This window comes from Marmota marmota, unplaced genomic scaffold, assembly GCF_001458135.2.
Source record: "Marmota marmota marmota unplaced genomic scaffold, marMar, whole genome shotgun sequence".
Classification (NCBI taxonomy): domain Eukaryota; kingdom Metazoa; phylum Chordata; class Mammalia; order Rodentia; family Sciuridae; genus Marmota; species Marmota marmota.
This window is the reverse complement of record NW_025999977.1, coordinates 47,948,389-47,959,737: the sequence shown is the minus strand read 5'-3', so window position 1 is coordinate 47,959,737 and position 11,349 is coordinate 47,948,389.

The following is an 11,349-nucleotide window of genomic DNA, read 5'->3' as shown; positions in this document are numbered from 1 at the left end:
CTCTCAAAGCCTGGACTAAATACTTAGGATAAAGGAGCTGACCAAAAAAGTCTGTGCATTTCAGTTGCATTCTAGATGGAATAAACTTTTTCTACTCTGATAAAAGGGGTTTGTATTTATGATATCTTTTGTTATATATGTTAGGTCCTTTTTGACTCTGTTTTGAAAATTAGCATCTGCCTACCCAGGGCATAGGGGTTTCCTGTTAAGCCCACCCCAAAAGAGTCCCTAACTACCAAAGCCACAGCAAAGATGTCAAGTAACAATCACAGGAACAGACGGGTTATTTTTTTAACTACTGCACTGTACTATATAGTTAAGTTTTTCTCAGCAGGCTGCTGCACCTTGTAGAAGGGCATTCTGGCAGGTATTGTCTATCAGTGAACCTTTGCACCTGCTTCCCTAACAATATAGAACCACCAAAGATTTTAACCTAAACATAGTTTCTGGATGGTAGGTAGCATATCTGAGAAAAAAAAAATCTTTTGATATATGAAGCCCTTCAACTACGCCTTACAGATAGATATCTTGGATGTGTGAGTTGAAATTTTCTTTAGGATGAATAAGAGGCTCCCTTAGGCTCTTGGGAGGAACCACATTGGGAGGCAACAGGGTCTCATAGGTGTCTAGGAACCTCTGTGTTTGCTCTTGTCCTGTTTCCACAAGTGTCTGAGGTAGAGCTGAATCTATGGGTAACTTTGCAAACCAATTTTTGCTAAGCACAGCCAGTCTTTGCAATTCCTGTTATTCTGGTCAATTGATCTGACTCACCATTTGGTGAAAATTTCCCACTGACTGTGAACTTTTCAATGCAGGCACCATGTGTGGGTAATATGTAGTGAGATAATATTTCAAAACACTGATCAGAGCTCCCCCTTCCATATTTTTGGTATAATTTTCCCCCTAGTGAGAGGGAGGCATCCAGTTGCCTCAGGGAGAATGGAATTCCTGCCAAAAGGGGGATGCAAAGAGTAAGAAATGTCAGAGCTTTCACTTTTGACTTGCAAAGTAGGCTAGCCCATTTCGATGACTTTGAAAGAAAGGGATTAATTATTGAAGAGCAAAGTTCTGGTACCAATAACAGATGGGAAAGAGAATGGTTGAGGAATCAAGTTTTCCTACACAGAGCTTGCCCCGAGACAGTGAGCAGACCCGTGGGATTTAGGTCTGGTGGATTGTTGGAGGTTCTCGGGAAGGGAAGGAAGATGGAATCGCAGGTAAGTTTGGAAGGATCCCAAAGCAAAGCTTACAATTTCATTTTTATAACCATGTAGAGATATTTGCTTCCAGCATGCATCTGAGCCAAGAGTAGCTGAGTGAGCTGTTTGGAAGAAAGACACTAAGCAGAACTAATTTATAGGGTACCCATGCAGTGCAGGGAAAAGGGCTGAATTCCAGAACCTTGCAGATGTATTTAAGAAGTGCTGTGGGGTGATGGACCAAAAGCAGAGGGTCCGGTCTGAGGGGGAACAGATGCCTTCAATAAGCTTCTGAGGATCTGGAGAACTCTTGTAGACTGCAATGATGATTGACAGTGTGGATTGAGTCCAGTGCTGGGAAGCCCATCCCAGCAGGGGCCTGGGTGGGCAGAGCCCCCTGTGGAGACTCTACTCCACCTACCCCCACTGCTAGGGATCTTCATGGCTTAAGAGACCAGGGGGCAAAGAAAGATCCTGAGTTGACAATTTAATCCCAGAAAACACCAGATTTATCTGTCCATTTTCAACATTCTTTTCTTTTTAGTTTCCTTATTTTGATTTTTGTTGGGGCATTGTAATTATACATAATAGTGGATCTGTTATTACATATTCATAGGTGTGCACAGTAGAACAATATAATTTGGTCAATTTCCATCCCTACTACCTCTCCTTTTCTCTTGCTCCCCCCCCCCCCAGATTATTTTCTGCTGCTATAAATCCAGTAATGGAGAAATAAAGACAATTAAAAATTTACACACCCATATCTGTGTTCTTGAAATTCACATTCAACGACCTCAATTCTTTGCACTGAGTCTGGTACTGAGTTAACAAGGACAGCAAAACGTGTAATATGAATTGTAATGCATTCTGCTGTCATATATAAATAAAAAAAACTAATAAAAAAAGAAAAAGAAAACATTTGTTGAATGGGGGAAGGAAAGGAGGGAATGTTCAGAGCCACACTGCCAGCCCTCTAGCCTAAGGGATCTGCATGTCATCTTATGACAGGTCTTGCTGGCTGCCCTGGGATAGTTTACATAGAATGAAAATTTAGCTGAATTTGCACCTCAGTTCTTCATTGTAAGAGTGGAAGGGTATGCCTTGAAGTTTATTTAGGATTTATATTGATGATCTTCATTATCCAACTAAAAATTTATTTTGTTTATAAGAAATTCTTTTTTATATAAGAAAAGGAGAATGGTTACGAAGAGCCAGGAAGGAAAGTGGAAGATAATTCATGCTTATTATCTTATTCCCTGTAGAGCTTGGTCAGTTATGGAAGCCAGACAAACTTGTAACTTAGTATTAGCAAACCCCCCATAATAATGCTAAACTGTGACTTTGCTTAGTTTACTTAGTACTCAATAGCTCCTCAGGCAGTGGTTGAACGAATTAATGAATGAAAGCTGAGTCTCCTGCTCAAGACAGCACAGGCAATAAATGGTGGAGCCAGAAACGACTCTGGAGCCTGTGGGTTTCCACCAGGCCATCAAGGGCATGCTAAAGTTGCAAATTAGCTCTTCAGTGTCTGTTTGTGCTGCTATAACAAAATACGTGAGACTGGATAGCTTATAAATAGTGAAAATTTATTTTTCACTGTTCTGGAGGCTGGAAAGTCCAAGACCATGGTGCTAATAGGTCTAGTCTCTGCTTCCCTATGTGCTCAAAAGGTGAGAGAGCAGAAGAGGGAGCCCACTCCCCAAGGCTTTTTGTACAGGCCCTAATTCCATGCAAGAAGGTGAAGCTCTCCTATCATTATCTGCCTCTTCAAACTGACACTATTGCCAATAACTTTCAACACGTAGATTTTGGGGGACATATTCAGACCATAGTCATGATCATTTATTTTATGAAAATTTTTTATTCTTAAGTACTTTGTATGGAGGTGCCAATAGACAGTACTTACTAACCTAGTGCTTATTGACACGGTGGGAAAAATATAAAAATGGCATCTTTATATCAAGTCCTCAAATTTATTTGAGTCCTGAAATTTTGAAGCATAGAGTCATGGATTTAGATTTGGCTTTTGTCTCATGTCAAACTTCAGTTTTCACACATTATCTGGGAAGTGTTCCTCCTGGGTATTGGTGTCCACCAAGTGCTGAGCTGCAGCAGACTTTGTCACACTCAGTGTGTCTGTTAAATTTTTTCTCCAGTGTGATTGCTCTGATGCTTCTTAAAAGATGAAGCATGCCACAGCGGCTGCATTCCCAGCTTTGTGTTAGATGATTTTTAAGTAGGCTGGGCTAGGTTACGATGTTCAGTAGGTTAGGTTTATTAAACGCATTTTTGACTTAGGGATATTTTAAACTTAGGATGGGTTTTGGGGAATATAAACCCGTTATAAGTTGAGAAGCAGCTGCCTGTGTGTTAATGAGGGCACATGTGGACCCAAGTCCTCAACAGCTGATTTAGTTCCCTAGAAATCTACCTGCTATTTCCAAAGAAGATAGCATTTTCTAGACTTTTTGGTCATAAAGTGACCTGAGCCCATTCACTGGTTTGGATCTCACAAAGATATTTTTGAAAATATCTGCAGTGCTCAGCAGTACCATAGCACTTGGCATTCCAGAAGTCAAAAGTCTGGTCTTTGAAAAAAAAAGTCTCAGTAGATCTTTAGGAGCTAAATAAAACAGTGACTTTGTGCAATAGTTATTAATGTCGACTATTTATTATGTCAGATGAGATTGGGATCAGCTGCATTAATATACTCACAGATCACAAATAAGGTAGCTGTGTGTCTCTCAGGTAAAAAGCACAGCAGCTGAGGGCTGGGGTGGTAGCTCAGTGATAGAGCGCTTGCCTAGCACGGGTGAGGCACTGGGTTTGATCCTCAGCACCACTTAAAAAAGTAAATGAATAAAATAAAGTTATAAAAATATATATTTTTTTATAAAAGAAGTGCAGCAGTTGAGAGTATACAGCCTTGATATCATAGCTTCCAGAAGGGGGAAGGGCCTGGATTCCAGTCAGCTCACCTTCTGCCATCCCTAGGGAGCACCCTTTGTTTTCATGGCCCCAAATGACCGCTGGAATGCTAGTCACCATTTCTATATTCTAGTCAGGATGGTGGAAGAAGGAGGATGTTTGTATGTGCTCTTCTTAAAGAGACAGGCAGGAAGCGTCACAGATGCATGGCTTGTGTCTGACTCTACAGGTTGGTATGGCCACACGGGGCGCAGGAGAGGCCGGGAGGTGTAATGTGCTTAGTTGGGTACCTGATTGTCTGGTAAACACTGGAGCTCTCCTACTAAGATAGATGGGAAGAATGGAGCTTGAGGAACAAGTGACAGATGACATAGTGCTTGTATTTCTCCACTCTATAATCCTTAGGTCATCTTAGCACCCTGCCTGGTACAGAAGGCAAGTGGTGTCAGCCCAGTGAGTCACAGACTCTTTCAGGGAAGAACTGTTGTCAGTCCTTTTGGTCTCGTCTCCTCAGCTCCCTTCTTTAGCTTGGTATCTGGCCTGTTAGTTCAAAACCCTCCATTTTACAGAAGAGAAAACTGAGACAAAGGGAGGGTGGGATACAGATTAATGATAGAATCAAGGGGAGAGTCAGTTAGGTATCACCCAACCCCCAGCTATTTATCAGTCCACTATTGCTATGAACTCCAGAGACCTGGTATCTCTCTTAACAGAGCACACCTGGGGGTTAGGGGCGGAAAGCAGGCATTTCACTACATCCTCATGTTTAAGATCCTGGGAATGGGGTAATATAGCCTGTCTGAACAGTCTCCGTTTAAATTATGAAAATGAGAAATCGTTTTTTTCTCTTTTTCCCCTGTGGCAAGAAAAATATAAAATTAGTTGGCCTGAGGTAGAGCTCTTCAAAATGGCTTAAGAAAGCTCCTGGTTGGTTCCCAGCCAGGTTCCATCTGTGTTCACCTTTGGGCGTCACCAATATCCTGCTTGTGACTCAGTTTGCTTTTCTGTGTTAGATGAGCTTCTGCAAGACCGAGGCACAGTGCCGTTGCTCTGTGTATGATTCCACACCTCCTTGAGATATACATCTGCCCTGAGCACCTCCTTCTCACCACTGGTAAAGGAGGGCTCCCTTCCATGAACAGTGGGGGATGACTGAACACAGGTCACTGGACCTTGGACAGAAGATACAGCAGTTCGTTAGCAGTATGCACTCACAGCCTGGGAGAGAGGATGCTGCGTGCCATGCAGGGCACAAGTGGTGGCACTCAGTGGTAGAGTGAGTCAATACATTCTGTGGGAATCAGGATTGGTAAGTGCCAAGAGGGCGGAGCATTCCCTGGTTCCCTTGGGAAGATATGACTGGTTTTTCGAGCAGTTTCATGGGCTGTCAGGGAAGCAAAACCCATTAGTGTGAGGACTAGTTGAGTTGCGGCTGGTGCAGCTGATAGGGACACTTGCCAGGTGGGGAGAGTGTCCTGCTGGGGTTGGGGGTGTAGATTTCACAAGAGCAGAGGAACTCACAGCTAATCCTTTGGGGCTCAAAGGTGTTAACAGAGCACACACAGCTTCAGACCTTACAATACACTATCATTGTCCCCATTTAACGTGGAAACAGAGCCAAGGGAAAGGATACCCACCTAATGTGATGCTGAGTTTGACATCCCAGATTGTCTTCTTTCCTCTATATTGCTCTGGATTGCATCATATTTTATTAGAACCCCCTTTTCACCCTGTGAGTGAGCATCTTACAAATGAAGAAACAAAGTCTGAGAGGGAAGGTTATGCTTAAAGTCCCCAGCTAGGGAGGGAGAGAGCCAAGTTCGAACTCAGGGTGTTGAGTCCAGGGCTCCACACCTGCTGGGACACTTGTTTGCCCTGATATCAAAGGAGGGGGTCACAGCCTGATAGCCCCACATCTCTGGGTAGGATGAAGTAGGACAGACCTTGTCTAACTGGAATACCAGTGGGGTTCTGTAGCTTTGAGATTTCTTAATGGTAAGACAGGAGAGTGAACCAAACTTTTTAGGCTAGTTTTTAGCTTTGGTTGCTTTTTGAAAAAAATAAGGACTGAGACAATATTATAAATATCCAGTAGTGATATTAAAAATATTTAACAACTGTGCTGAAAACTTGTCACTTCTGGCTAGTATAAGCATTAACCCTTTAGTTGCTGGATGGTCCTGGGGAAGGAGTTGTGGAAATTGGAAGGATATGCAGAGAGTTGGGAGCATGGCTATTTACCCACCAATGCAGAAACATTTCAATATTTTCACATCAGCCTTGTCTGTAGTCTATAACTAGCAATCCAGCTGCTGGGTATATATCCCCCCCTCAAATTCTCCTCAGGCCTATAAGGTGACATGGACAAGGATGTTCAATCCAGTGTTGCTTGTGGTGGTGGCAATGTGGAGCAATGTGGAACATTCAGGGGATCCATCACTGGGGAATGGAGGGGTAGCTTCAGGGTGATGCACACAGTAATAAAGAAAATAGACCAGATGCAAAGAACAATAGGAATGGAGCTAAAAACGACACATCATGTTAAGTAGAATGCAAGAGATGTGTGAGATTAAAGACAAATACCATTTATATACATTAAAAGCATATGCATTAAAAGTAGCCATAGACATTTTGCAAGGACACATGGAAACCAAAGGCTATCTTATCAAGATATGATGACGAGATGGAATTAAAGAACTTTCTAGAAGGGCAAAGTGGGCAGCAAGAGCTTTGCTGTCTACATCAGCTGGCAGCTGATGGGGACACTACTTGAGCATTTTGAGAACATTTATAGTACTGGGCTCTCATATTTTCTACCCTTCCTTGCCTCTGGGTCATACCAGGCCTTCATGTGAGAGTGAGTTGGGCTGCAGACAGTGCTGTAAGAAGACCCTTCCTTAGAAGCATGTATTCAGGGAACCCAGGGACGTTTCTGAATCCAAGGGACTGGGACCCTGAGAAGGAGGGAGATTCTGAGGGTGATGTTGACAGTCCCAAAAGATGGAGTTCTGTGAATGAAAGAAAACCTTGAATAACAGTGACTTAGATAATAAGTTTATTTCCCTCAGATAAATGAAAGAATCCCAGGGATGTTGGGGTGACCCAGGTACCTTCTATGTGCTTACTCTGCTATCCTTGTCATGTGGCTTCTACTTGTGGGTCCAGATGTCTAGTCCAGATCCAACTGTTTTCTCTGTACTCCAGAGAGCAAGAAGGAAAAAAGGAAGTAGGTGCTCCTCCCTTCCCCTGGTGACACTCCCCAGAAGCCCAGTGAATCACTTCCACCGATGTCCCATGGGAAAGAACTCAGCCATGAGCCCTCTCCTAGTTCGTGGGAGGCAAGGTCATGTAGATTTTTATCCTGGGGAGCAACATGGCTAAAAGGAAGTCAACTGTCCCAGCTTGCTCTGAAATGAGGGTGTTCCTGGTACACTGGACTTTTAGTTTTAAAAGTGAAACAGTTCTAGACAAACTGGGAAGGGTTGGTCACTGTGTTACCCAGGTAATAGTTGAGACACTCCTACTGAGAAAGTAGAAAAGGTCACGAGGTTGTGTCCGGTAGCCTACCATGAAGATATCCTTTATTCTTGCAGTTGGTAATAAAGGGTAGGTCTTAAGTTCCTCTTCTGAGGGAAAACCATGAAGATGACATCTCTGTCTTTGGTGTTTTGGGTTTGGTTTTCTGCACCCTCCCATGCAGTTTCAGGAACTTAATTATCAGTCCATCTGTTTGTCCATCCAGCTATCCACCCATCCATCCAATCATTTACTTTTTCATTCTTAAGGCATTTGCTGAACATCTATACTGGATTATAAAGATACACACAGTTCCTGCCCTCAAGGACCTCCCTCTCCATGCATGAGACTCCATTCCAATACTAGTACAGAAACATAACTGTAACTGGAGCTTTGTACAAAGTAAAATGGAAACTAGTAAAAGCAACCAAATTTGGTTTTTGAGTCAGAGAAAGCCTTACAGAAGGGGTGACACTTGGCATTTTCCAGGTGCAGAGTGGACACATTCATTAGGGAGCAGGACACAGAAAGGGCCAAGACTCAAATAGCATACTCTGGAAAGATTGGTTAGTGCTGTGAGGCTGGAATGCAAAGGGCTTGCAGAGGGGAGGGAAAAGATGGGGTGAAACAGGAAGAGAGAGTGTAAAGAGCTTGAAGAAGTCAAGCTGTGGCCAGATTGAGTCCTCTGGAAGGCCATTTCATAGACTGACTTCTCAGACAGAGCCTTTACTAGGCTAACATGTGACGAGTATCCACCAGAGTGCAGTATGTGTGCTCAAAGGCTTTGAACAGGCACAGGCCGTCAGTAGAACTCATGCTGGGAAATCCCAGAGCATCCTCAGAGGGCATCTCCAAGTCCTGGAGGTCAACATTCTTTTGTGCCTGGAGATGTAGGCCCTATTCTGTCACAGGGTTCTTCTTTCTTTAATAATTTATACACTATCTCCTTTAATCTATAGAGGTATAAAGCTTTTAGAGCTGGCAAAGACCTTAAAGATCGCATCATCCAAAACCAAAGAGGGAGCCAAAGAGGAAATACCACTGAGCTCATCAGGGCAGAGGTGAGCCCAAATTTAAACCTTTGGACTCTAAGACTATGACGATTTAAAGGGCATTTAATTATGAAAATATGAGAGGGCAGTTAAGGTAAGCATATAGAATTTCATGAAAGAATCATGTTCCTTGTTGAAATAATCTGGAATAAGAGCATTCTAGCTAATTAATAATTTAATTTAATTTAATATGAGTTTAGTCCTGAGCTTCCTGATAGCCAAGCAGAGACAGATATGATGGTTTACATATTTTCTTCTTCCTGGTAAAAGGTAGCCTGGAAATAAAGGATTGAAGAGCCCACTATGAGCAGATAGGAACCAGCAGGCCCTACAACAGAGCTTTTGGTTATTCACTTTATAAACATGCAGACATCCTGGAAATTTAGTCTTGCAGGGGCTCTCCAGTACTTAAAGGCCACTACATCAGGCGCCATGAAAGAAGGAAGCACAGGACACTGAGGCAGTGTGGAGAGGAGATATGCAACCCATGGTGGGAGAGGGACCTCCCAGAGGGTCCTAATTATCAATTGGGTTATGTCAGTTTTCTGTTGAGCAAGAAAGGGATTGGTGGTTGGGAATGGAACTGTAAACAGAGGCAGCCCCATTGTGAATGCAGAGAAACCTGGAAAAAAAATCTGGTAAGTTTCAGGAATTGCAGGTTTTTCATGTGCTCAGATTGGCTGAAGCGACATTTAGTCTGCCAAGTAGGGAGGCATGAGTAAGAGACAGACTGAACGAATATTAACCATTATTACTAAAACTCCCTTGCTGTCCACTTTTCTTCTGGAGGTGAAAGCATCTTCATTTTCACCTGTAGATCTGTCCGGATTTAAGAAGCAAATTAATACTTCCCTTACCTTGTGTGTTGGGGGTGGGGGCAATATCCAGTAGATTTTCTGTCACTTAGACTTTGGTGAGAATTAAAGGTCAAAGACAGGTTTGGGTGTAGAGAGAGCAAGGAGTGAGTATATGATAGGTGGGTAAGAGATAGACTGCCCAAAGCGGGTAGTGTCCAGAGCAAGGGTATACAGAGGTCTGGAAGACAGACTGGATGCGTTTCACATTCGCTTTATATATCCCCAAAGACTTTGACTTTTTGAAGTCCTCTTTGAAACCACAGAGGAGTAAGCAATATTGTCAGTAGATGAGTTACAGTTGACAAGTTAATGTGAGGTTCCCTTGAGGCTTTCCCATAGGTGTGATTAGTTAAGAGGGGAGTAGGTATCATGTCATGCATCCTAAGGACATGTTGATGGATTAGGAAGTGGATCTGTGGAGGGAAGAAGGCAATTAGGTCAAAGCATGCACCACCGTGGTGGGGACAGATTGGGGGAAGGGGATCCACACACAGGGGCGCTGTCTCTCTCTCTCACTCTGTGTGTGTATGTGTGTGTGTGTTTTGAAATAAATTAACCATGTTTCCTGGCTCAACTGTGGTCAATGTTCAAGAGTAAATATTCTGGGAACAGGCATGCTTTATGGTCCCTACAACATATTCCTGTTTATTATTTCATTTGTTTCACATGGTCATCCTATGAGTGAGGATGACCTTACAGATGACAATAGCAGGACTGAAAGACTAGATGACTTCCCACATCCTTCAGCAGGCAGAGAACCAGGACATCTGACTCAAACCTGTGCTCCTCTGCATATGCATTCTACAGCCCACAATGGAGGCTTACCCCTTTCGGTCCCCAGCTCCTGCAGATGTTACTGGCAGGGGCGGGGGGGCCCTTCCTGACCACCCCTACCAGTGCCTTCCCTCTTGCTGACATGCAGTGCTACAACCTGACTAGATTCTCCTGCAGCACAGTTGCCTTCTGCAGGGCTTAGAGATGCAGAACATGATTCTTTGCAAGCAAACAAGCATGGGCTTTTGGGATAAACTTAGTGATTTTGGAATGATTAAATAGCTAACTGCTGGGAGAGACCTGGGATCATTCTTCTTAAGGTGTTGATAAAATGTAAACATTTTAAGTATAAACTTAGACCTTAGGTGAAAGATGATGAATTGTGTATAAAAATTACCTTTTCCAGCCTCTTGCTAACAGCAATGTAGACAAAAGCTTTGGATCCTCCCTTTACTGGACAGGAGGCAGGCTTGGGGGAACCAAAGAACCACGGGATCAGGGACAGAGGAACCAAAGCATGGGCTCTGCAGCTACCTTGCCTTCCATGAGCCAAATGAAAATGCTGGAGACCAGTGGTCCCCAGTCCTTCAAGGGAAAATCATCTTATGCTTTGGTGGCTATCCTCTCCTCTGGGCCACCACCCTTTAAGGTTCAGGTTTCACCTCTTTGAAGATACTGTAAACATTGCTCCTTCCACCCCCCCCTCCCAGTGGGTTTTGATTGAACAAAGTATAATTAGGAAACCCACAGATCACCATAGGGTACTTCCATGAGATCAAGAAAGTGTCTTTCACTCATTCCACAGATTCCTTTGAACCCATCCTCGAATTGTGTGGTTTCGCTAAAGCGCTTCTCTGAGGTGGTGGTCAGCAGATGGTGGGTTGGGGGCACCGGGTTGAGGGCAGCTGGCAGAGCTAGTGATGTCGAGTGGGAACCCAGAGAACACTGAGCGCCTACAGCTTGGAGCAGCTGACTCTGAGGAATTACTGCATGTCTGCACAATTTAAAAATCTGCAGTCTGGG